The 27,409-nt window shown below is 37.9% G+C and overlaps 1 protein-coding gene across 1 annotated transcript in view; it reads left to right on the top strand.

Annotated features, from left to right (window-relative positions):
- Window positions 1–5,238: 5,238 nt before the first annotated feature.
- The window catches only part of IL1RAPL1 (interleukin 1 receptor accessory protein like 1), a 1,405,042-nt gene continuing 1,382,871 nt past the window's right edge, over window positions 5,239–27,409 (top strand). Inside the window, exon 1 of the mRNA XM_049871592.1 lies at window positions 5,239–5,328. The gene's annotated coding sequence lies outside the window, so the exon portion shown is untranslated. The remainder of the gene's footprint in view (window positions 5,329–27,409) is intronic.

The following is a 27,409-nucleotide window of genomic DNA, read 5'->3' as shown; positions in this document are numbered from 1 at the left end:
AATCTATTAGTGTCATGGATTGAATTATGCCCCCCCCCAAAATGTGTGCATCAATTGGGCTGGGCCCTGATTCCCGGTATTGTGTGATTTTCCTATATGCTTTAGATCCTGTCTCTATGATGTTAATGAGGGAGGATGAGCGGCAGTTGTGTTAGTGAGGCAGGACTCAGCCTACAGGATTAGATTGTGTTTTGAGGAAATCTGTTGAGATATAAAAGATATAAGCAAGCAGAGAGACAGGGACACCTCATACCACCAAGAAAGCAGTGCCAGGAGCAGATCTTGTCCTTTGGACCGGGGGTTCCTACGCAAAGAAGCTCCTCGACCATGGAAATACTGAGGACAAGGATCTTTCTCCAGAGCTGACAGAGAGAGAAAGCCATCCCTTGGAGCTGACACCCTGAATTCGGACTTTTAGCCTACTTTATCGACTCGATGGCACTGAGTGTTTACTCTGAGGAAATAAATTTCTCTTGGTTAAAGCCATCCACCGTGGTATTTCTGTTAGAGCAGCACTAGATGACTAAGACAATAAGTGTTTTGGTTTTATGATGAATTTAAGGGCTGTTTGCTGTTTTCCTCTCTCTTTTATCCCCTACTCTTCTCAAAAAATTACTCATTAAATAATGGATATTTTAGATAAGAATTAAAAACATAGACCTTTATTCCTGAAGACCCTGAAATTTTTCCTTAAAATAAAGCCAAACTTTATTTTGAGCGAAAGAAATAGAGAGTGAATATGTAAAATATTAGATATGGAATGTTCAAGTTCAAATTAGTTTATTATAATTTTTTTATGTTTTAAATGACAGAGATAGGGAATTGAGAAACTAAAAAATGTACATTCAAGAACATAGTTAATCAAAAAAAGTAGGAAACTTCAGGAGAACTGTGTACTTTGAGACTGAAGAGATTAAGAAGGGATTACTTGATATCTGCACAGTTCTTAGGGAATAGATATGATGGTGATTCTTACTGTTTGAGCAATGTCAATTGTCAGCATGCGCCCCCAAGTTTATATCAAAGAAAAGTCACAAGAAAACATAAAGAGATTCATCACACTGAAAATGGATAACATGGAATAAGTCGGCAAGGCCAGCAAAAGAAGAAAGTATTACAAGTATAATTTAAGAATAGTTTTGGCAAGAAAAGGTTGGGGGAAAAGCAGAGTAGGCTATAATAATATTTATAACTCAAAGATGAGCCAGACCTAAATGTACACCTTGGCCTCTTTCCATCCTAAGATGTCCTATATAACCCAAAAAAGTGTTATGATTTATATTCAGCTCCAAGTCTAGACTGACTGGTTTAGGTATCCTGTGTTTAAGTCTGCTTTAGTCTTACAGGAAGACCAGTCATCTAGACCTCAAGTTAAATATGTAATTGATGTATAAAAATAAAATACAGTTGAGAAAGGCAAGTTTATCAAGCAAGTTTAGCACTTCTTTGATAAAGTCTAATTATATAGAGTCCTGTACGTAAATTGAAGATTAATATGCAATTGATGCATGAAAATAAAATTCAGCTGAGTGAACTACTGTGTCGTTAAAAAAGAAAATAGAGAACTGATGCTTCGGTAACAAAGTAGCTAATCATATAAAAGCTCCTACGCATGTGAGCTGGCAAGTATATGTTGATTGATTAATTAATTGAGGTCAGGTTCAATTCCAAATATTTCTGGGTAGTCGGAATTTGTTATAAGAGGTAATCTTCAAATTAAATGGATCACTGAAAAGGATTAGTAATAGATTTTATACAAAATTAATCACAGTGAAAAAAGTCTTGGAAATATGATTTTTATAATTATAATCTTCCGTCTTTAAAAATAAAAACAAGCTTTTTAAAACGTACTAATTCTCGGGGGGGATATATAATGATCAATTGTTTCTGTAATGAAACTATAATAATTTATCAGAATTTTTAATATGCAAAATATGTAATGAGTTGATAATAAGAAAGGAAAACCAATTCACACGTGATACCCACTGGATATATTAGAGTAAAACTTATTCTAATGATCAAAGAAAATTCTATATTTTATAGATAACCTGTGTCCTTCTGGAGCCCTGATGGCACAGTGGTGAAGAGCTTGGCTGCTCACCAAAAGGTCAGCAGTTCAAATCCACCAGCCACTCCTTGGAAACCCTTAGGGGGAGTTCTACTCTATCCTGTAGGGTTGTTATGTGTCTGAATCGTCTCATGTCTCACTGACAATGGGTTGTGCCCTTCTGACATTGCTGAATGACAAACCCGACCTTACCTTCAAAGCCCCATACGGTTTCCAAGGACTTCCTGTTGAATGGATGAAGATGAGTCTGGAAATGTAAGTCAAGGCTAGATAGTGAAGGAATTGTAAGCAGGAGAGATATTAAAAACATTTTCCAACCGTTATGTTCTGGGACACCAACCTCTCAGAATCTGTTGGTCCTTCTCTGCTCCTCCAGCATTAACTAGATGCTGGTTGATGGCAGAGCCCGGGAGGAGGGGGCTTAGGAGTGGCCTGCATTGTGTGAGTAGCAGGGGAAGGCTTTTATGGGTCTTGGGAAGCAGCTTTTTACCAACTAATTTGGAAAGAGTTTAACTATTTAAAACTATGCCAGTACAAACATTAGGCTTTTGAACTTTTTCCCATAGGTCACAGTAAGTGAGCCTCTGGGAAAGGCTGCAAGTGGGAGACTGACTTGCCAGTGTTTTTATTTTAGAAAAATCCTTCTGGTAGTAACATTGAAAATGACAGATTGCATAGGTTTGAGGAAAGATACAAGACTGGTTTGAAGACTTCAGAAAAGAACTGATGTGGTCCCAAATGAGACAGCCACTAGGGAGAAGTGACAAGATATTGAGGAGGAATAATTTTACAGAGTTCCTGACAACTGGAATTGGGGTGGGTGTGAGTTTGACTCGGTGGGCCCAGCATTCTGGCTTGGGCCACTGTGGAGAATAGTACCATGAGATGGGAGAGATAAAAAGATGTACCATTTTTTGCTGTTTGTTTGTTTATCTGGCTTGTTGGTTGACTGGTTGGCGTTATTTAATTAAATTTCTGAGAAGAGTCATGTTTATAAGCTGCGAGCATACCTGCTAATATATTAACTTACACGTATCACACTGCAGTTTTCTCTCTTAGACACCCAAAAGAAAAGGGCAAGGAAGAGGTTGAGGAGATGTGCAGCATTTGATGAGCACGTATTATGCCCTTTTATCTAATTTTAGAATCACATTTGTATGTAAGAATGATAATGTTGCCATTTTATAGATGAGAAATGCTGACTTGGCAATATTGAGTTACTGGCTTGCCTTCAATTCAAACCTGGCTCTATCTCCAGTGTTGTACGGTCTTTTAAGTGCTTGAGGAAAAAAAGAATGGAAGGAATGGAAAGAGGAACAATAACAACAAGTGAGAATATGGAGTTACTAAGGACGGAAGGAAACCCTGGTGGCCTAGTGGTTAAGTGCTACGGCTGCTAACCACGAGATCGGCGGTTGGAGTCCGCCAGGCGCTCCTTGGAAACTCTATCGGGCAGTTCTACTCTGTCCTATAGGGTCGCTATGAGTCGGAATTGACTCGACGGCAGTGGGTTTGGTTTGGTTTGACGGACGAAAGAAGCATCTCTTCTTATCCATAACCAGTTCTTACCCTTACCTAGACAGGTTCACAGTCCATGCTAAAGATGGCTAATGACGTGTTCCTAGCCTGCAAGCGACCCGAGCATAAGACCCATCTGTGAATCGGGTCAGTCAATGGCCAAACCCCTGTTTCCCAAACCATTTCTGGTCTGTGGGGGAATTGAGAGCAGGCAGTTAGAAACCTGTATAGAAATTTGACAAGTAATGTTATGTCTGTTGAATCCAATAATTAAAAAATGGGCTTGTATTTTCTATGTCTCTTTGTTTCATTTTCCTGGTAATGAGTATTGTATTTTACGACAGAATCTCTCTACGATGAATTGGGAACAAACGGACAAAAACTGGCCCTTCACCGCAGGTAATTTGAGAAGTAGTGCTTTAGAGCCTCAGAAGGTGAGAGCCTGCTAGGTGTTTCTGAGCTCTTGGTAACAGGGATTTTCTCTTAGGAACGTGACAGTTTGTTGAGCTGCCTTCAGCGAGTTGTCTATTGACCCCGTATACAAATTTAAGCCAAATAATTTGTTTCATTCGAAGCTACACAATAGATGAACCTGATTTTTGTAATTTAACAAAAAATCCAATTTATGTAACGTATTAAAAGAAGCATTATCAACTTGTTTTCTCCTCAAAAGACTGTAGCTATTAAACTCCTTAATTACTTCATTTTCACTCTCAGTGTAACATTAGCAGTTTAGCACTTCAAGTACAAAAATGATTAATGAGCCTGAGAATTCATTCGCATACGTATCACTTTGCAGTTTGACATAACCCTGGAGCCTCTTCTCTGTTCTAACCATAGCTACACTTCCCCAGCAAATATCTCATTGCATATTAAATGCCTAATCATTGCAAACGATGCATAATTATAGTCATCTTTCCTGTTCCTTCTATACAAAGAGAAAAGACAATAAATCAAATGCATTCAAATATATAACAAACTTTGGAAACAAAAGCATAAATCCAAGGGAACACCTTGATTTTTGCATGGCAGCTGTCCCCCAAAATTCAGTTGCACTTTGAGCTGAATTCTCATCCAGGTAAAAACTACCTAAAAAATATTTGAACATGAAAAGATTTTCAATTTCTAGATTTATACCTATGGGAGTACTGTGATTTGGGAAAATACGATGAGAATAAAGACTGCATTATGGATTCAGAGAATAAGATTTTCTTTGGAGTGATTGTCAAAAATATCTGCAGGGGGCTATTTCAGTCTAACCATCCTTGGCTTGCAATGGTGACATGTGGCTACATGTCTTTTTTCGCTCTACTGAATTTCCGTTTTGATCTCCCCCAAGGTGATCCCATATTGCTGACTTTGTACAATCATTCCTGAGGCTTAAACTTGTAAGTGTGATCAGTGGTACTGTTTGTCTTTGCCTTGCCTTTCTCTTTGTACCCTATTCTGTGGAGTTCATCCAGGACTGTGTGTGGTCCCTGCCTCATATCCCTCTTCTCCCTGCTGGCTCATCACCTGTAAACTGCACCCTGCCCCTACTCAGTACTGAGTCAACAAGATTAAAGGAGCTCATGTTCAGAACTCAGGGAACTGCGCTTGTTAGGCTTGTTGCCATGATACAGGGTTGTAGCTACTAGAAGGTGAACTAGGCAACTCCCAGGGGTCTTCTGCGTGCAAGGGAATTGCAGGACTGCAGGCTACTTCCTAAACTTGAAATCAGATCTCCAGATGGTTTCAGTCAGGTAGGTAAAACGCTATAGCCCAAATACATACCGCTTTCAATTTGCTTTTCAGAGGGCAATGTTCAGCATCGTGATAAAATATCTATTTCATCCACTGAACTAGACATGGCCAAATATTTATTGGAACAAATTTTTAAAAATCATGTACATACTCTGACAAGGCACACACATCACCTCATCGCACAAGTCTGTACTATAAATGAGGTCTTGTGGACTGGACATCTCTGACTAATAAGCAGACCACTGAGATTACAAGGCAGTGCAGACAACCAGCGCCCTGATGCACTGTTTCCAAGCATGATTCTTTGATTATGATAACTATCGCACTCTTTAACTTACTTGATAAGTAGGGCTGCACTCAACTACTAATGTAAAGGCTGGCGGTTCAACCCACCCAGTGGGGCTGCCAATAAAAAGGCATGGCGATCTGTTTCTGTAAAGATTATAGCCAAGAAAACCCTCTGGAGCAGTTCTACTCTGTAACACCTGGAGTCGCCATGAGTCTGAATCACCTCCACTGGCAATGGTTTGTTTTTTAATGTCCCAAGTATTGCATATGACGTGCTTATACTAAATATATATATAATTTTATTTTTATTTTGCTAAACCTGGCAACCCTATTTATAAGTGGCACTTTATCGGCAACAAATATAATTTGAAACAGTACATTTCCGAGGTGGGTGACTAATAAGATTATTCCCATACCCCCAAATGTCAAGGAAGTGGCGGGGGGAATGTGAAAAAACAGAATAAGAATCCACGGATAGGGACTGAGAGTGGGCCTTACCTGTGTTGTCCACATGCCACGCTGGTGCCATGCCCCACCTCTGGCCCTCGCCCCATATGACCTGCGTATGGCTCTGTTCTGTCACATGAGATGGGACAGGGCTTGAAGCAAAGTCCTGAGCCTGCTCCAGCAAGGCTCTGGCTTAGTTGGGCAGCGGCTTTGCACACTAAGAAATGCTGAATTTGTGGTATACCGGTACACCAGGACACCGAGGGAAAAGATCTGTAAGATTATAATTAACTGGCCCAAACCTGCTTGTGTAAGTTTTGAACATGCTAAAAGGAAGCAGTGAATCCCACCTGTTTGTGGGATGGGCTCATCAAATGAATTTAACGGGACAGGGTCCTATAAATAGAGCAGATATGGGGAGGCTGATGGGGAAAGATTTTCTGGAGGCTTCGTTTGTATAAGACTGTCAAAGAGGACCCCCCCCAAAAAAAGGTAGTCAAAAAGAGAGGTGAATTAGATTTCTAAGAAGGCTTTTAATCCAATACTTCCAAAGTACAAAGGTAAGTCTAACTGTTGGTGGGTGATTTTTAAATGAAATATGCTTCGTTGTTTACAAACTTGTTCTGTACCTAAGACTATATTAAGGTCAAAAAAGAACCAAAAAAGTTATTTCTTTCGATCCATTCTCCTTAAGTTTATGGTTTAAAAAGCTACCAAAAAAAAAAAAAAACCCATTGTCATCAAGTTGATTCTGACTCATGGCGACCCTACAGGACAGAGTAGAATTGCCCCATAGGGTTTCGAAGGAGTGGCTGGTGGATTCCAACTGCTGACCTTTTGGTTAGTAGCTAGAGCGCTTAATTACTGTGCCACCAGGATACCCAGTTGTTGAAAAATCAGCTCTTCTGAATGAAGACTATCAAACAAGTGACACTTTGATTTATTTTTGCTGACAGCTGGCATAACCCTAACAAATTGCTAATTGTTATTGGTAAATATATTTATAATTTTCTCCACTCAGTACACCTTTCCAAGAAAAAGTAGATTCATTCCACTATGTCTTGGGGGCTAAATTTTATCTGTACTAATTTATCCAGCAGTCATTTTCTAAGTGTGCTGTATACTTACAGTTTGCATCTTAAATTACTTTTATTGTATCATGGAGATATTTATTACTTCTAATGATATGTCGATGCCACTTAAATTCACTTAAATTAGTTTTATTGTATCACGGAGATATTTATCACTTCTAATGATATGTCGATGCCACTTTACTTTTAGGCATAATTATAAATTCACTTTAGAATGCCACTTCTCTTGAAGAGAACTGACCAAACCAAACCCAGTGCCGTCGAGTTGATTCCGACTCATAGTGACCCTACAGGACAGAATAGAACTGCCCATAGAGTTTCCAAGGAGAGCCTGGCGGATTCGAACTGCTGACCTCTTGGTTAGCAGCCGTAGTACTTAACCACTACGCCACCAGGGTTTCCTCTCTTGAAGAGATGTGTATGTATTTTCAAGATGGTCATGGTATTCTTAATTCCAAACAAGTGAATGGAATCATTCTTGGGTTATGACATCTACAGAATTACCTTTAAAAAATACATTTGGGAAATGTACAGGGCCTACTACCCAAGATAGTTACGGTGACTAATTAGCGTCTTACCTAGATTTATAGTACCATTACTCTGTAAAATAAGCTTTGTAAAATAGGTCACAAACTGGGTCTGTCTGAATCTTAAGTATGAATCTCATGTTTTATAGGTTTATACCGCAACTTTAAACTAAAACAAAATTTCTTGTCAAAGAAAAAAATACAGCAGTAGACAACTTTGGAGGGCTACACTGCCTCATGTATATCTTTTGCTTGGGTCCTCACCTACAGCTGCTTACGCCAGCCTGACTTGGATTTTGTGCTGTAATGCTAATAACTGGACTACCCCCTTGTTATTGAGAACTAATCTTTGTCTACTACCCCTATGCTAGTAACTTGATCCCTTTCTCATTCTCCCAGATGTCTGGTTCTGAACATCTTTCTGGTGGCTGCAGATCTGACCCCTTCTCTCCTGGTGATTGATGTTCTAACCCCAACTTTACAGTGGCAGCCTTAGATTTTCTGTGTAGGTAGGTGTGCTTCGGGAGCTGTTTGGATGTGGGGGGAAAGCGACTTGAAGTGATGTTTTCATTGCAATCACTGTTCTTACTTACCTTCTTTTTTAAATTTATTTGGGATGGCTTGAGGGCAGTTATAGAAATTATTAAAGGGGGTTCTTTCTAGCCACTCTTTGGCAGTGCCACTGGATTCAAGACTGGGACTCTATAAAAGAAATGTTTTCTTATTTGGTTTTGTGTCCTCAGCTTGTATATGAATTATATATAGCTGTAGTTGGAAACCCTGGTGGTGTAGTGGTTTAGTGCTACAGCTGCTAACCAAGAGGTCGGCACTTCAAATCCGCCAGGCGCTCCTTGGAAACTCTATGAGGCAGTTCGACTCGAGGGCAGTGAGTTTTGGTTTGGGTAGTCAATAAAAGTGCCTTGGATGATTAACCTAATGTCATAAATTCCTGGTCCTAGATTCCCGATAGCTGTATCCATCCAGCTCTTGAGATATCCTATTTCTCCTAGTCGAATGTCTTTTTTGGCAAATGCTTGCTTTGGTAACTACTTATTGCCTTTTATTGTATCCTCCAGTAACCAAGGTATTCAATATATTGAGGGCTACGGACAGTATGGTGTAATCATGAGATTTATCGTAAAACAGACCTAGAACTGAATTTCTTTGCGTAACACCAGTGATCTTGTTACTTAACGTCTCTGTAGCTGTTTTACTTTTTTTTTTTTTAATGAGGATAATTATAATACTCATTCTCTCTCACAATGGTTAAGTGGATTAAGTAAGGAAACTTAAGTGCTTGACATGTACTTGACAATCAGGAAACACTCATAAAAATTGCCCTCATCTGTTCTGTTGAACAAAGATGAACTTTATCTAACACCCTTTATCTATGTTATAGATAAATACCAACCAAAAAAAACCAAACCCACTGCCATCGAGTTGATTCCAACTCATAGCAACCCTATAGACCCTATAGATAAATACAGATAACTCAAAATGCTGAGTCATTCATTCGGGAAACTATCTCCTAAGTGCTACTTTATTCAGGCCCTCTGTTAAGGTGAGCTGGAGCAGACATTTACTAGAAACAATAATAGAGAAAATGACGTACTAGAGTTAAGGATGGCTGGAGGAGGAATAGGGATGGTTGTGGGTAGAGTAACATAATTAAAAATGTAGCCCAAAACGTTGACGAGAATGGAGAAATAATAAGAATTTGAGTTAATTACAGTGCAGAAAATGAAAAGGTGAGCTGGGACACATTGCTGAGGCTAGAAAGGATATGGTTTTAAGAGATTTGTACTGATGCAGCCCTGACAGATAAATGTAAAAGGCTTCCAGGTACATGGAGAGAATCTCTCCTTTGTTTCCCCTGTACTTTTAGTATGTCGCCCTTAAACACTTGTGGTGCTATTCTGATTGCGTATTTACATGCAAGACTCTAATCTAGACCAAGACTCCATCGCAATTGCCTGAGGCTGAGGGGCTTCCCTGGAAGCCGGGCTTTCAGTGCTAAATACCTGAGAATGTCCCAGGCAAACCTGGATGAGTTGGTTATCCTACTTTTAAAAGCAAGGACAAGATTGTGTCTTAGTCTTCACGCATCCCCAGAACTGTACACAGTTTCTGGTGAATTGAAGGGCCTCAATAAATACTTGTGACCTATCAATTTAGCCAGAGCCTTGAGATTTGGTCTCAAATAGAAGAGACCTTGGTTCCTTAAGGCTGAGAATTAGAGAAAACAGAGCGATTTGGCTGAGAGTAAAATTAAGAAGAAAAAAAAGCTAGCTTAATCTGTTTTATTAGGCACCCTGTTGGCACAGTGGTTAAGAGCTATGGCAGCTAACCAAAAGGCCAGCCGTTTGAATTCACCAGCCACTCCTTGGAAACCCTATGGGACAGTTCTACTCTTTTATAGGGTCGCTAAAAGTTGGAATCGGCTCGACAGCAACAGGTGTGGTTTGGTTTAATCTGTTTTATTGGAAAAAGCTGAGTTCTATCTCAAGCCTGCACCTGTAATTTTACACTCCAGGTTTATTGAGACCCTGAGAATTTTCACAATCCAGGAAAATTGTCCCTTGTATTCAATTAAGGAGAAGTATCACAGTGTAATGAAATCAGAACAGGAGTTGAAATCAGAAAAACCATGTCCCAACCACAGCTCTACCACCTGCTAATAAACTCTAAGCTTTATTCCTTTCAACCAAAAACATATACATAACAACAACTACCTTACAGGAAACAGCCCCATATGACTACTTTAAAAAAATATATTTTATTGTGTTTTCAGTGAAAGTTTGCACAGCAAATCAGGTTCCCATTCAGCAATTTCTATACAAATTGTTCGGTGACATTGGTTACATTTTCTACATTGTGTCAACATTCTCGTTTTTTCCATCCTGGATGTTCTGTTTCCAATACTCTAGCTTCCCTGCCTCCCTTTACCTTCTCATCTTTGCTTTTTGGTCCCATGTAGATGATTTTTTAATGGAGCATATTGTTTATTTTATAACCCAATCTGCTATTTAGCTGAAAGGTGATCTCGATAGTAGTTTCAGTTCAAAGTTTTTTGTTGTTGCTGTTTTTTATCTTGCTTTAGGTGAAGGTTTACAGAGCAAATTAGTTTCCCATTCAGTAGTTTATATACAAATTGTTCTGTGATATTGGTCGCAGTCCCCACAATGTATCAGCACTCTCTCCTTTACCACCCTGAGTTCCCCATTTCCATTCGTCCAGTTTTCCTGTCCCTTCCTGCCTTCTTACTTTGCTTTTGGGCAGATGTTGTCCTTTTGGTCTCATGCAGATGATTGTTCTAAGGAGCACTTTCCTCACATGTGTTGTTGTTTATTTATAGGCCTGTCTATTATTTGGCTGAAAGGGGATCTCCAGGAATGGTATCAGTTCCAAGTTAGAAGGATGTCTAAGGGCTATAGTCTCGGGGGTTCCTCCAGCTTCTCTCAGAACAGTAAATCTGGTCTTTTTTATGAATTTGAATTTTGTTCTACATTTTTTCCCCCACTCTAACTAGGAACTTATGATCCTGGTCAGAGTGGTCAGTAGTGGTAGCCAGGCACCATCTAGTTCTTCTGGTCTCGGGCTGGTGGAGGCTGTGGTTCCTGTGGCCCATTAGCCCTCTGGACTAATTGTTTCCTCGAGTCTTTTGTTTTTTCACTCTCCTTCGCTCTAGACAGAAAGAGACGAATAGTTGCATCTTAGATAGCCACTTACAAGCATTTAAGACCCCAGATGCTACTCACCAAAGTAGGATGTAGAACATTTTTTTATGAACTACTTTATGCCAGTTGAGCTAGATATCCCCTGCCCAGTAAATCATTCCCGCGAGGTATTTGGATGTGTCTAGGCTGTTTCTATGACTGTGCTCCCTGTGTGCTCTATTTTATATATGAGTATATAGGTAGCACATACAAATATGTATGTAGAAATATCCACAGCCAAACCTGAACCTGGATGTACTCCCACACGCCCTCCCACACCTATTCTGCATATGTATCTACCTATTATCCACTCATAAATTATTGTTTGTTATTACTGTTGTTGCAGGATTATGTATGTTGTTGTACTTGCCTTTGTTGCCTCTTGTTCTTACATACTGCTCAGTGTCTTCTCTTGCCTTTGTTTTGTTATGCTGACTTCCCTCATATTATATACTGCCTTTCCCTGCAGCAAAGTCAACACATGTTTACTTTCTAGTTAGTGACTTTCCCTCCCTCCCCCTCCCATCCTTGGTGAAAAACAAAAAATGTTTTTTTCTGTGTGTAAGCTTTTTCTTGACTATTTCTAATAGTGGGCTCATACGATATTTGTCTTTTTGTGATTGGCTTATTTCACTCAGCATAATGTCCTCCAAATTCATCCATATTGTGTTATGTTTCAAGGATTCATTATTATTCTTTATTGATGCAGAGTATTCCATTGTGTATAAGTACCACAGTATGTTTATCCATTCGTCTGTTAATGGGCACTTAGGTTGTTTCCATCTTTTTGCTATTGTGAGTAATGCTGCAGTGAACATGGGTGTGCATATGTCTATTCTTGTCATAGCTCTTACTTCTCTAGGATATATACCTAGGAGTGGGATTGCTGAATCATATGGTATTTCTATTTCTAGCTTTTTAAGGAAGTGCCATATCATTTTCCGTAGTGGTTGTACCATTTTACATTCCTACCAGCAGTTTATATACCAGCAGTTTATAAGAGTTTCAATCTCCCCACAGCCTTGCCAGCATTTGTTGTTTTTTGCTTTTTTTTTTTTTTATCAGTGCTGTTATTGCCAGGGTGAGATGATATCTCACTGTAGTTTTAATTTGCATCTCTCTAATGATTGATGATGGCGAGCATCTCTTCAGGTGTTTTTTAGCCACCTGAATGTCTTTTTGGTAAAATGTCTGTTCATGTCCTTTGCTCATTTTTTTAGTTGGGTTGTTTGTCTTTTTGTTGTTAAGTTGCAGTTTTCTATAAATTTTAGAGATTAGACCTTTGTCGGATATGTCATAGCTAAAAAATTTTTCTCCATCTCTAGATTCTCTTTTTATTCTTTTGGTGAAGTCTTTTGATGAGCATAAGTGTTTAATTTTTAGGAGATCCCAGTTATATCTTCTGCTGTTTCTGCATTGTTTAGTTATGTCTGGTATTCTATTTATGCCATAAATTAGGGACCCTAGTGTTGTTCCTATTTTTTCTTCCATGATCTTTATAGTTTTAGGTTTTACATTTAGGTCTTTGATCCATTTTGAGTTAGTTTTTGTATATGGTGTGAGGTATGGATCTTGTTTCATTTTTCTGAAAATAGATATCCAGTTTTGCCAGCACCATTTGTTAAAAAGACTATCTTTTCCCCATTTAATGAACTTCCATCCTTCGTCAAAGATCAGCTGTCCATAGATAAATGGATTTATTTCTTGGTTTTCAATTCTGTTCTATTGGTCTATATATCTGTCATTGTACCAATACTAGGCTGTTTTGACTACCATGGATGTATAGTAGGTTCTCAGATTGGGGAGTGTGAGGCCTCCTACTTTGTTCTTTTTCTTCAGTAATACTTTGCTTATCCAGAGCCTCTTTCCATATAAAGTTAGTGATTAGTTTTTCTATCTCGTTAAAGAATGATGTTGAAATTTGGATTGGGATTGCATTATATTTGTAGATCAGTTTGGGTAGTATTGACATTTTCACAGTGTTTAGTCTTTTTTTTTAAGTCTACCTATCCATGAGCATGGTATTTTTCCATTTATGTAGGTCTCCTTTGGTTTCTTGCAGTAGTGTTTTGTAGTTTTCTTTGTATAGGTCTTTTATGTCTCTGGCTAGATTTATTCTTAAGTATTTTGTCTTTTGGAGGAGTATTATAAATGGTATTGTTTTCTTGATTTCCTTTTTGGAGTTCTCTTTGTTGGTGTAGAGGAATCCAACCGATTTTTGTATGTCGATTTTGTACCCTGCCACTTTCCTGAATTCTTTTCCATATGATAACTTTTATAAAACAGGTTCACAAATGTAAAAAACAAAAACAAAAAAGCCATTGTCATTGAGTCAATTCTGACTCAGGGTGGAACTGCCCCATAGGGTTTCCAAGGAGCAGCTGGTACATTCGAACTGCTGACCTTTTGGTTATCAGCCGAGTTCTCAACCACTGCACCACCAGGGCTCCACAAATGTTAAAAGATAAGATAAATTCTAATTATTCTTTAAAAAATTGTAATTATTTTAATCACCAGTAATGCAATAATGATAATTATATACTCGTTGAAATGACTCAAATAACTTAGCACCAAGGTGTGATACTGAGAAGAACTAAAAACTACAAAAGTTGGATTTCCAAGTTCATTGTTAAGGAGGGTATCTATAAACATCTACAGCAAACCTCTGTGGTCAAAATTCCCAGTAAATAGCAATGATTAAGTAAAATTAAATTCTCACAAAGATTAACTCATTAGACTCCTAAAATGCCCCCACTGGCTCAAACGGCCACAAATGCTCATGAATTACAGTTAAGTTTGTTTCCCCCACGTACTTCAAAAGGCCCTTTTAAAAACTGGAATAAGCATTGGCAAATAAATGAAAAGGACAAAGGAACATGCTTATTTCAAGTTATGCTAGTTTTAGATGAAAATTTAATCTTAGGGACCGCACATATTTGCTAACTGCAGTTCGAATCTACCAGCCACTCCTTGGAAACCCTATGGGGCAGTTCTACTCTGTCTTATAGGGTTGCTAGGAGTCAGAATTGACCCAACAGCAACAGGTTTGGTTTTCCTTTTTTTTTGTTTAGAGTATCTTGGTTATACTTTTGTATCTAAACTGAATAAAAATTTTAAAATTCTCTTTAACACATTTGCCAGCCAAAAGGACCTAAGCAAATTTAATAGTAAAAACACTGCTAATGAACTGCATTCAGTAATAAATTTTATCCTTTGCAATCTTTCAGTTGTGAACGTAGCCTGAGTTGATAGTACAGTGTTCATGTTGGTTCTTAAAAGCTACGTTAGTATTATTAGAGTTTTCACCAATTGGCTGCCATGTCTACAAATGAACTATGAGGACAAAGAAGTCTGGATTTCTAGTGTAGCTGGGTAGCATGGTAACAAGAATCATTCAACCCACCATCTGGGCTAAATTTATTAACAAGAGGGAACTCTGCGTGAACTAACCATAGAAGCTTAACACATCTGGTCAGCAAAGAGATTTATTTTAGCTGGAAAAATTAAAAACCCCTTCTCCTGATAACTTATTCTGCTAGAGGTACTGGACCAGAATCTAAGGTCACCCTACAGATCCTTAGCATGTGAGCATTTTTCAATAGAAGGAGCACTGAAGTTGCTGAACTGTTTTCTCTGCCTAGCCAATTTAAAATGAAATATGATTGAAACCAGTAGGTCTACACTGGTATTTATTTATTTTCCAATGCTTTCATAAACGAGTTTTATAGTATTCAGAGCACAGTGTTAAATTGATTCACCTTTCTCAGGATGAGGATTGTAAGCAATTTGATTAGCTTTTCTCTATTTTCGTCTTCTGACATGTTCTGTTATTACTAAGAAAAATTATAGCTGTTTTTTCTTACTTAAAATAATTTATATTCAGTAGTGTTTTTGTGCCTGCATACAACATAATCTCTACAGGCTCAAATATCAACATTTGTAACTATATGGATATGATGATATTAAGAACACTTCTGAAGACAAATTACCCTTTTAAATGTTTATGATGCTGAGTTTATCCCTCAGCCCTTATAATTGAACTTTGTAAACCAGACACATTCCCCTGTGGTTTATCTAGTGAAGCAAGGAAAGAACGTTAAAAAAATAAAATTAAGATGGTTTTTATATGACTACTAAACATGATAAATGAAGGGAGTCTTGTTACCACGAGAGACATACTTTATTGATCATTCACTTCAAAGCTACCAAATGAATGAATGAAAAGGTAAAAGCTGAAAGGGGGCTGATATCTTTCTTCCCGGGGAAAGGTTTTTTCTTTGACAATTTTTTTAACCACCTACTAGGCACAGCAATGTGATGGGAAACCTCTGCGCCTCTTTTTCTTCCTTCCAATGCTTTTCACAGCCAAGTCCACCACGCTGTTCACCTCTAGTTTCACTTGCCTTAGATTCTGTCCATTTTTCTTCCTAGAGCAGTGCCCTGAAACCCCATCTACCTTCTAGTAATTCCGTTTCCTGGTGCTCAGCCCTGCACCTCATTTCTACTCCCTACTTTCTAGTGGTTGTACAACAGCTACAGCTGCCTCGCCACCTCACCTGATAGGAATCCCTTAGGTCCAGTGTCCTGTTTGGCCCTCCTGATATCAGTCCTTTTAAAAATTATTCATTCCTATGGGATTTTGGGAAACCCTGGTGGCGTAGTTGTTAAGAGCTATAGCTGTTAATCAAATGGTCAGCAGTTTGAATCCACCAGGCACTCCTTGGAAACTCTATGGGGCAGTTCTACTCTGTCCTGTAGGGTAGCTATGAGTCAGAATCGACTTGAAGGCAATTTTTTTTTCTTTTGAGGGGGGTTTATGGACTTTTGAATTCCTCATGTCCAAGGTGCTCTCTTAAAAGGTCAATGCTCTTCATGTGGGTAGAGCATTCAATGGTGACAATCTTAGTGTGAAGGGCTCTTCCCTGATCACTGTCCTCTGGGGCTAGAGCAAGCTGAACAGCAGGTGAGCACTGGGCCACTGATAGGGGAAGAGGTAAGGTGGGATGTGCGATGCTGAGATTTTAAGGTCTCAGCTTGATTCATGACTGCCTTGTTGACCATTGTCTTCTGCGTGCCCAGAAGTACCCGTGATATTGTGGATATTCAGGGTTGCCTGGGTCTAAAATTGTCTGTAAAGAAGGATGTCATTTATTTCATTGGCCCACTAACTTCTGTTTTAAACTACTGTGAATGCCCTGGCTATAGTCATAATTTTTGAAATGTGTGGTGAATCTGTATTTTTAGCTGGCTCTGTACAATACATACAAGAATCTCCATGTTTTTTCTGAGACATTATTAATCTAAAGCACATGTTTTCTTTCAGTGTTTTGAAAATGCGTCATATTAGATTAACACTGAACCAAAATATCGTCCTTTGAAATTCATTTTGAAATCATACAATGTGGTCGTTTCGTTAGTTAAATAACGACTTTAAAAATTGTATTAACCCCTCAAACTAAATAGAAGCTAATTTAGTTTAACAGTAGACTAACACAGTATTTATTGTTTTTTTCAGTCACTTTTTTTTTTCTAATGACTTTATTTGTTTCATAATTTGGGGGCTCAGTAAGATAAAAAGAAAAACATTCAAATGCCTCCTGTTGGCCAAGGTACTTGTCTTGCATCATGAGAAAAAATCAGTCTCTCTGACCTTCTCTGTATCTGTCTCCATTTCTAATTCACACACACACACACACACACACACACACCCCTCCGTCTCCTGGATCTACCCCCAGCATTCACTCAATAAAATAATATAAATTAAATGTCTACTGTCTGTCAGGTATGACAATAGACAATAGACTTTCAGGGATATATAGTGAAGAAAACAACTCTCATGGTTCCTTTTTTCATTATTTGTGCCAACAAATATTTTGGGGCAGGAATATTTTATATCTAAATTGTTTTCATCATCTAAGTTAAAATAGGTGCAATGGCTAACTATCCTAGATTTGTTTCACCTGTCCTGATTTTCAAATAGTCTGTTAAATTATCTACCTACATTTCACAGTGTGTGTCCTGATTTTGGCTTTAGAAAATATGGTCCTCTTGGAGATATATTTATTTTGGAAAAAAAAATAACCAGCTCAGGTTGTTTAAGTTTTTACTTGGGTCAAAATAGATTTCTGTTTTAATGACTCAAAGAAAATAAAATTTCAAACCTTTAATCCTTTTTAAAGTTGGGAGTGTATGTACAGCATCCAAGATTTATTAAGAATTTGATTTTTAGACCCAAATTAATTTAAGGAAATTGAAAAATGTACAGCTCTGTTTTTATATCATGTTTGCAATGCATATACATTTTATACACCTAAATCTCTAGGTCAGAGTGTCTGGCAATGTGGATTTAAAACAAGTAAGAAATAAATTTTTTCTCATCCTTATTTTTATGCACAATACAACCATGAAGAAAAATAACCTGGTTGGCATGTATAGGGAAATGTATAAGTAATGATTCAAAACGATGAGAAGATGGACTTCTTTTGTGGTGGGGGGGAGTGGGTGTGCATGGGCTGTAGCTGAAATTACTAGGCAGCTAACAATAATATATACCACCATTCAGTCAAGATAATACTTGACCTCCAGTGGCATCAATGGACAGTTATTTTCTTGGTGTTTCTTCCTTTTAGGTTTATGGGCTTTAAATGCTTAAAATGGGCCATCCCATCTCTCCTTTTTGTAGCCTACACTGACTATTTCTTGCCGCTAGTCTTTCCTAGTTCATAACAATGTTCAAAGGTAGATTTCAGGGCATCCTCAAAGCATATTTTTGACCCTCCCTGCTTCTCTAACTTGTCATGTAATGGTTGCCTGAGCATGTCAGAAGCCTGTGTGTGTTTGCCAAGTCCCAGTGGGTTAGTGGAAATAAGGGTTTCCATTAGGCTGAGAGACTGCATTAAAATCTCCATTAAAAGACCTAGTTATTGCTTATATTGTTCCACTATTTTAACTGAAAACCGTACATATTTTGGGGTCCTGGTGGTCCAGTGGTTAAGCCTGCCCTAGTGCTAACGAAAAGGTCTGCAGTTCAAATGCACCAGCTGTTCTGCAGGAGAAAGATGTGGCAATCTGCTTCGGTAAAGCCTTGGAAACTCTATGGGACAGTTCTACTCTGTCCTATAGGGTCAGAATCGACTTGATGGGATTGTTTTTCTTTTTTTTTTTTGACCATGTGTCCAGCATTTTGCTGACCACTGTGGAGAATCTAGGGATGGGGTAGGAAAAGCAGCATCATATAGGAGGATAGTAAACAGAAATACGGATTTAAAACAAGTAAGAAATAAGTATTTCCTCATCCTTAATTTAACACACAATATAAACATTAAGAAAAAATAACCCGGTTGGCATATATAGGGGCCATATGTAAAGGGACCTGCCTTTAATAAACTTCTAGTCTTTTTGAGGACAATAGCCATGTACAGAAATAGACACCTCATAAGGACAAATATACAGATGGGGATTCTTAGATGGTGCTGATGAAATTCTTCATGGTGTAGAATGTGCATCTGGGCTGCTCCAGGTCCCAAAGCCTTGGAGAAATTTAATTGGTTGGGGTACATTGTGGTAACTACATGCCATTTATCAGTTGCATGTATGTAGCTGACTTCATGCAACTTCCTACTACCTTTTGAAATATTAGCCATCATTGTTAAAAACAGTGTTTAGTAGAAAGAATCAATGACAAGTTACCTCTGTATTGTTAACGGTAATTTTTGACTGCTGAAATACCTTAAGTGATAATGGCTCCTTTTGCACTTAATTCTAAATTTGTACCCATTTTCATTTCATTGTTGCATTCTCTAAATCTAGCTACTAAAATGTTTTGAAAGTAACCTTAAATACTTAAAAACCAAAACCAAAACCAAAAACACCCTAAGAAGCAGAGTTTGATATTAAGAAGGAATTACATCTCTATTTATGTCCATGTGCTTCCTTGGTTTTCTGGAGAATGCCAGCTTCATTACAGATTAAACGCTGAGGAAAGGAGAGAGCTTCAAAATTCACATGAATGTGGTAACTCTGCCGGGTCTTTTTATCTTCTGCGTGCATATCAAGAATACTTTTAGTATTTTGCCTTTTCTTGAGGGTTGGTATTGTTTTTAGGTGATTTACTACACTGAAAATTTTTTAGTCTAAAAATTTGTCTCCTGATCCTGACTGTTTTTCTCTTACACTTAGTGACAGGCTGATATTTCTGTACCAGTTATACAGCTCAGCTTTTCACCATTTGATTTTTCAGCAGTCACATAGCTGATAAATGATATATTTGTTTCTTACGAAGGAAAATTCTACTCTAAAAAGAGTAGTTCTATTATAGCATCTCATACCTCAGATGGAGAGGGGAGTAAAATTCTAAGTCAACTAATTTTATATTATATTTGATAATGAGAAAAGTATGTTATTAAACTTTATTACATCCTTCTTTTTTCAAAATAGATACCGGTTAACTGAGTTTCTTATTGTAAAAGTAGTAGCTATAATGCCAGCATTTAAAGATGTTTACATTGTATGTGTATGTTCTTATAGCCTTTTTCCCAGTGTGTTTGTATGTGATATAAAACAGATCATGCAATATATACAATCTTGTAACTGGCTTCTGGCATCTCCTTTCCAATATGGCACAGACATCTTTCAGTGTCATTAAAGACAAATCTATGTCATGATTGTGATGGCTGCATAGTAGCCTCTTGAATTGATGTGTCTTGATTTACTTAAGGAATCCCTTATTTATAGGCATTGGTTTTCATTTTCTCTCTAGTACCAACAACACTGAGATGTGTGTAATGTCTATGAGAGTGTGTATGCAATGCATACTTTCAAAGCCAACCATCTGATTACTTCCTTCGGATCAATTTCTAGCAGTTTCATAGTGATTTAATTTTTTTCTTGCTGCTTATTTACATTTATAAATTGGTATCATTAAGTTACAATCATCTAAGGAAAAAGAAGGGTACAGAAAAGGTATCCTAAACACAGTATTTCACTTACTCTTCACGTTAGCCCTTAACATTGGGTGGAGAATTTCGGTCACTTACCAAAGGCCACTTGATAAGTGGCAGGGTCAAAAGTAAATTCAGTTCTGTCTAACCATAGAACTTAAAAAAAATTGAAATGAAATTCATGTAATATACAATTAGCCATATGAAAGTGTACAATTCCATGGCATTTAGTATTCATGAAGTCGTGCAACCATTACCTCTATCTAGTTCCTCTATCTAATTTTCATTACCCCAAAAGGAAACCCCTGACCCATTATTTGGTCACTCCTCATTCTCCTCTCTCCCAGACCCTGGCAACCACTAGTCTGCTTTCTGTTCTTCTGTAGTCTGGATATTTCTTATCGATGGGGTCATATAACACATGGCTTGTTGTGTCTGGCTTCTTTCACTTAGCATGTTTTGAAGGTTCATCCAAGTTGTATACATCAATACTTCATTCTTTTTTTATGACTGAATGTTATTTCATTGTATGAAATGCCACAATTTGTTTATCCATTCATCAGTTGATGGACATTTGGGTGGTTTCTACCTTTTTGGCTATTGCAGATGGTGCTGCTATAAACATTTGTGTACTGGCATCTGTTTGAATACCTGTTTTTAATCCTTTCTGGAATCTACCTAGGAGTCGAATTGCTGGGTCATATTAACCATAGAACTTGTGTGACCTTCTTTCACAAGGGAGCTGATACTGGTATGGTAATATAATGTTTCATTATTATTTAAGAATAAAAAACTTCAAATTTATTATTTTTAATTATTTTAATAATCATCCATTTTATTTATGCTGTGAAGCTTGATGTTTAAAGCATTAAAATCTCAACACTCTGGTCATCTTATTTATGGCCTTTTTTTTGAAGTGTTTCAGCAGAAATTTATTATTTTTTATAAAAATATCCCTGCAGGGAACACAACAGAGAACCCCTGAGGGAGCAGGAGAGCAGTGGGATGCAGGCCCCAAATTCTCATAAAAAGACCAGACTTAATGGTCTGACTGATACTGGAAGGACCCTGGTGGTCATGGCCTCCAGACCTTCTGTTGGCCCAGGACAGGAACCATTCCCGAAGCCAACTCTTCAGACATAGATTGGACTGGACAATGGGTTGGAGAGGGATGCTGGTGAGGAGTGAGCTTCTTGGATCAGGTGGACACTTGAGACTATGTTGGCATCTCCTGCCTGGAGGGGAGATGAGAGAGTGGAGGGGCTTAGAAGCTGGTGAAAAGGACATGAAAAGAGAGAGTGGAGGGACAGAGCGGGCTGTCTCATTAGGGGGAGAGTAATTGGGAGTATGTAGCAAGGTGTATATAAGTTTTTATGTGAGAGACTGACTTGACTTGTAAACTTTCACTTAAAGCACAATAAAAATTATATTTAAAAAAATCCCTGCAATAAGTTACAACAAAAACTTTTTTCGTAAGCCCAACTTGGAAACCCTGGTGGCGTAGTGGCTAAGAGCTACGGCTGCTAACCAAAGGGTCAGCAGTTCGAATCTGCCAGGCACTCCTTGGGAACTCTATGGGGCAGTTCTACTCTCTCCTATAGGGTCCTTATGAGTCAGAATTGATTCGACGGCACTGGGCTTTTGGAAGCCCAACTTACATGTGTCAATCTACCTACAAGGCTAAAACTGTATGCTAATTTACTTAAAAGAATATTGTGTTTTAGGTGAAAGTTTACAGGACAAATTAGTTTCTCATTCAACAAATTGCACACAAAGTGTTCCATGACATGGGTTGCAGTCCCCACACTTCTATCAGCGCTCACCTGATTTCTACCCGGGGTTCCCTGTTTTCTTTCCTCTGTTTTTCCTACCCCTTCCTGCCTTCTCATCTTTATTTTTGGGCAAATGTTGCGTTTTGGTTTCATATAATTGTTTGTTCTATGGGGCATGTTCTTTTCGGGTGTTTATTTTATAGGTCTGTCTACTGCTTGGCTGGATGGTGGTTTCTGGGAATGGCTGCAGTTCCAAGTCAGAGGGGGTGTTTTAGGATCATAGTCTCGGGGGTTCCTCCAGTCCCTATCAGGCCAGTAAGTCTGTTGTTTTTTTTTTTCATGAATTCGATTTTTTGTTTTACATTTTTCTTCTGCTCTGTCCAGGACCCTCTATTGTGATTCCAGTCAGAGTGGTCGGTAGTGGTAGCCAGGTGCCATCTAGTTCTTCTGGTCTCAGGGTCGTTAGGCTGTGGTACATGCGGTCCATTACTCCTTTGGACTAATTGTTCCCCTGAGTCTTTGGTTTTCTTCACTTCCCTTTGCTCTGGACAGGAAGAGACCAATAAATGGGAAGATATCACTAGTTGTATCTTAGACTTATTCCGAAATTTGATATGCCTGTTAAAACTGTTGCAATTTAGGGTTGAAGAAAGTCCTAATATACTTTTTTAGCTGTTAAAGACCATTAAAAAATAGATTCACTGAACACTAATAACCGAAAACCAGAAGAGTTGTGGAATGACATCAAGGACATCATACATGAAGAAAGCAAGAGGTCTTTAAAAAGACAGAAAAGAAAGAAAAGACTAAAATGGATGTCAGAAGAGACTCTGAACCTTGCTTTTGAATGTGTAGTAGCTAAAGTGAAAGGAAGAAATGATGAAGTAAAAGAGTTGAACAGAAGGTTTCAAAGGATGGCTCAAGAAGACAAAGTAAAGTATTATAATGACATGTGCAAAGAGCTGGAGATGGAAAACCAAAAGGGAAGAACATGCTTGGTATTTCTCAAGCTGAAAAAACAAGAAAAAATTCAAGCATCAAGATGCGATACTGAAGGGTTCTATGGGGAAAATATTAAATGACGCAAGAAACATCAAAAGAAGATGAAAGGAATACACAGAGTCACTATACCAAAAAGAATTGGCTGACATTCAACCATTTCAGGAGGTAGCATATGATCAGGAACTGATGGTACTAAAAGAAGAAGTCCAAGCTGCACTGAAGGCATTGGCAAAAAACAAGGCTCCAGGAATCGATGGAATACCAAATGAGATGTTTAAATAAATGGATGCAGTGCTGGAAGTGCTCACTCGCCTATGCCAAGAAATTTGGAAGACAGCTACCTGGCCAAACAACTGGAAGAGACTCATATTTATGCTTATTACCAAGAAAGATGATCCAACTGAATGTGGAAATTATTGAACAATATCATTAATATCACATGCAAGTAAAATTTTCCTGAAGATCATTCAAAAACTGCTGTACCAGTATATCGACAGGGAACTGCCAGAAATTCAGGCTGGTTTCAGAGGTCAGATGGATCCTGGCTGAAAGCAGAGAATACCAGAAGGATGTTTACCTGTGTTTTATTGACTATGCAAAGGCATTTGACTTAACAAATTATGGATAACATTGTGAAGAATGGGAATTCCAGAACACTTAATTGTGCTCATGAGGAACCTTTACATAGATCAAGAGGCAGTCATTCAGACAGAACAAGGGTATATTGAGTGGTTTAAAGTCAGGAAAGGTGTTTGTCAGGGTTTGTATCCTTTCACCATACCTATTCAATCTGTGTGCTGAGTGAATAATCCGAGAAGCTGGATTATATGAAAAAGAACAGCGCATCAGGATTGGAGGAAGACTCATTAACAACCTGCGTTATGCAGGTGATACAAGCTTCCTTGCTGAAAGTGAAGAGGACTTGAAGCACTTATTGATGAAGATCAAAGACCACAGCCTTCAGTATGGATTGCACTTCAACATAAAGAAAACAAAAATCCTCACAACTGGACCCATGAGCAACATCATGATAAATGGAGAAAAGATTGAAGTTGTCAAGGATTTCATTTTACTTGGATCCACAATCAACAGCCATGGAAGCAGCAGTAAAGAAATCAAAAGACTCATTGCATTGGGCAAATCTGCTGCAAAGGACCTCTTCAAAGTTTTGAAGAGCAAAGATGTCACCCTGAAGACTAAGGTGCGCCTGACCCAAGCCATGGTATTTTCAATCACATCATATGCACGTGAAAGCTGGACAATGAATAAGGAAGACTGAAGAAGAGTTGATGCCTTTGAATTGTGGTGTTGGCGAAGAATATTGAATATACCATGGACTGCCAAAAGAACGAACAAATCTGTCTTGGAAGAAGTGCGGCCAGAATGCTCGTTAGAGGCAAGGATGGTGAGACTGCGTCTTACATACTTTGGACGTGTTGTCAGGAGGGATCAGTCCCTGGAGAAGGACATCGTGCTTGGTAAAGTACAGGTCAGCAGAAAAGAAGAAGACCCTCAATGAGATGGACTGACACTGTGGCTGTAACACTGGGCTCAAGTATAACAACGATTGTGAGCATAGTGCATTACCAGGGAGCGTTTCGTTCTGTGGTACATAGGGTCGCTATGGGTTGGAACCAACTCGATGGCACCTAACAACAACAATTTATGGATCTAGGCTGACTAAATAACTGAACACACTTACTTGTGAACTTCCACTGGGTCAACTTTTAGATGTTCTGGATGAGAAGAGAGAGTGAACAAACAAAAAACCCACCACTGTATTTCATTGATTCTATGCATACATTTAATATCACCGAAATTAGAATTTAATCTGACAACCTGTGGTGTGTCATACTTTAATTGGTAGTGTTTGTTTTCTCCATCTTATTGATACACAGAAGATGGTGCATTTTACATTAGTTGGCAACTTAGTTTTCATGAAATCTGGTTGTTTAGATGACTTTAGCAGGAGCATTTTATATTCAGATCTACATAAATATTTAGAAATGATTACAAGGACGATTTAGAACTTCTTCCTACTTAAGATTTTCTTCAGTGATGTAATTTTATTTCTGAAGTGTGACCGATTATTTAGAAATAAGACTATATGATGCAAATGAACCTATTTCTGTGACATATTCCGAAGAATGCATTTGAGGAAGTTGAATAGATTCAAAGGGCTGTTGACACTAACAGTAGTGGGAATTTCTCTCGTATATTTTGGATATTCCTTTGAGAATTTCAATTATCCTACACCAATTGATTATTTGGGCAGAACTGACCAAAGTAACTGATTCTACGTGAAAGTACCTGAGATTAGGGACTGTACATGTCTTCTTGCTCTTGTTTCTGTCTATATATCAATTCTTTCTGGATCATACATCCTCAATAAGTCTATAATGTATTGAGTTGAACTAAACACATCTTCATGAATGAAAGTGTTTATCCTATAAGAATATTGGAGACCTTTAAAACATTTTTAATTAAGGATCAATAATTAAGGAAAACTCTTAAAATTTGATTTTCACCCAATTTTCATAGTTTTCTTCTAGATCTTCTAAGAGGCAGCTCATCTCTCCTAACCATTTCCACATTTCTCTAGAGAGATTTTGAAGTAAGGCTGAGCTGAAAATATGGGTGATTGTCACACTAAAAGTAAAATGTGAACACTTGGAAAAGAAAATGTATCTGGATGTTTTGTAGCTGCAGTACCTTCCTGGTTGTCCCAGACAACACCCACATACTCTTTCACTTTCCAGACGGCAGCATCCAAATTAATGGTATTTACCAGAGTAGAAGACGGTCAGAATTGTTTTCAGCTTTTAATGAACGGTTCAGTCGCCATAGGGAAATGGGTACATTACTTCATTTGTCATTTTAAAAATATAATTGTATCACTTTCATTGTCTAATGAAAATGGTGTTATTCATTTTAAATATTTAGAAATGCTATTTACTCTGAAAAATTTCTCTGCTTGCTTACCCCCCCACCCTTTGCATTCTATAGCATCTGAATGGCCTTGCAAGGGAGAGTAAAAGAGATTGTGGACAAATTTGGATTAATTAGTGAATAATATACTGCTTATTTTATTTACATTTTGCTTTTATAGCTGAAGAATTTGGGGACGCCTGAAAAGCATAAAAAGCCATTCACAGGCTGGAATCCCACATTCTAAAATAATAACATCATTTTCTTTGAAAAGATTTTTAGCATTTATAAGCAAACTATTTTACCTGTGGGCTTTTTGGTGATTATTAATATTCCTTTTTACGTTTGATATTAGTGTGCTTCCAAACGACTTTATCTTGAGATGCTGGAGTGAAAATACCCTCCGATTAAATCAACTTCTTCTAGTACCTACAAATACCATACACGTTTTAATTTTTTTTCCAAATATCATTCTCCAAATCCTTCAAGATCATGCTTGCTCAATGTATATTTAGAGAAATGATAAAAATAACGGGATTAAAAATGTATCAGGTAAGAAAATCTACTACAAATTTAGGTCATGTCAAAAAGAAATTTAAACTCTCTGGATTATTCGTTCGAGTTCTTTTTGTTCATTTGAAAAGGTGAGAGTTATTGGACTTTTGCTTCATATTTTCTGGAACAATGTGAGCTTTAGCATGGTCTAAGTAGGTAATGATTTCTTTTGCTAGCAAACAACTACTTTAACAAAATACGGTAATAGCTATCTATTGCAGAGACAGCTCTTTATCTACACAATATTTATTATGTTAGAGAACATCACATATTTATCAAACTTGACATGATAGTTTACGAGGTGATTTTTCATTTATTCTTATCACAAGTCTGTAGATTAAGTATTATTATTCCTTTTTTTTAATGGGGAGATAGGGCTAGAGGGGCCCTGTGGCTTGACAAAAATAATTATATTTATACAATAGCAGTACTTCAACCCACATGTTCTGATTTTAAAACCACTGCCATTTCCCCCATATCAAGCTGCTTATTTGATTGGCGCTTGGAATTTTTGACCGTAAATTAAATATACCGGCTACAGCCATTGTGAGAGCACTTTAAAGTTTGGAATTTCAGAGGCAGCATAACTTCCTGATAACCCTGCACACGGTAAGAGAGAGAGCAATTGACAAAGCTAGGATGGGAACCATAGTCTAGGTCATTATATATATTAGTTGGGATGAGGATGTCATTATATATTAGTTGGGATGAGGATGAAAGCAGGAGCCTTTAATTACAATTATGTCCTAAATACAGATATGAGTCCAACTGCCTTACATTTAAGTTCATCCAGCAAACAGTAAATTTGAGAACAA

Source organism: Elephas maximus, chromosome X (assembly GCF_024166365.1).
Source record: "Elephas maximus indicus isolate mEleMax1 chromosome X, mEleMax1 primary haplotype, whole genome shotgun sequence".
NCBI classification, from domain to species: Eukaryota; Metazoa; Chordata; class Mammalia; order Proboscidea; family Elephantidae; genus Elephas; species Elephas maximus.
Note: the sequence above shows the minus strand (reverse complement) of the source record. Positions and strands in the feature narration are given on the sequence as shown.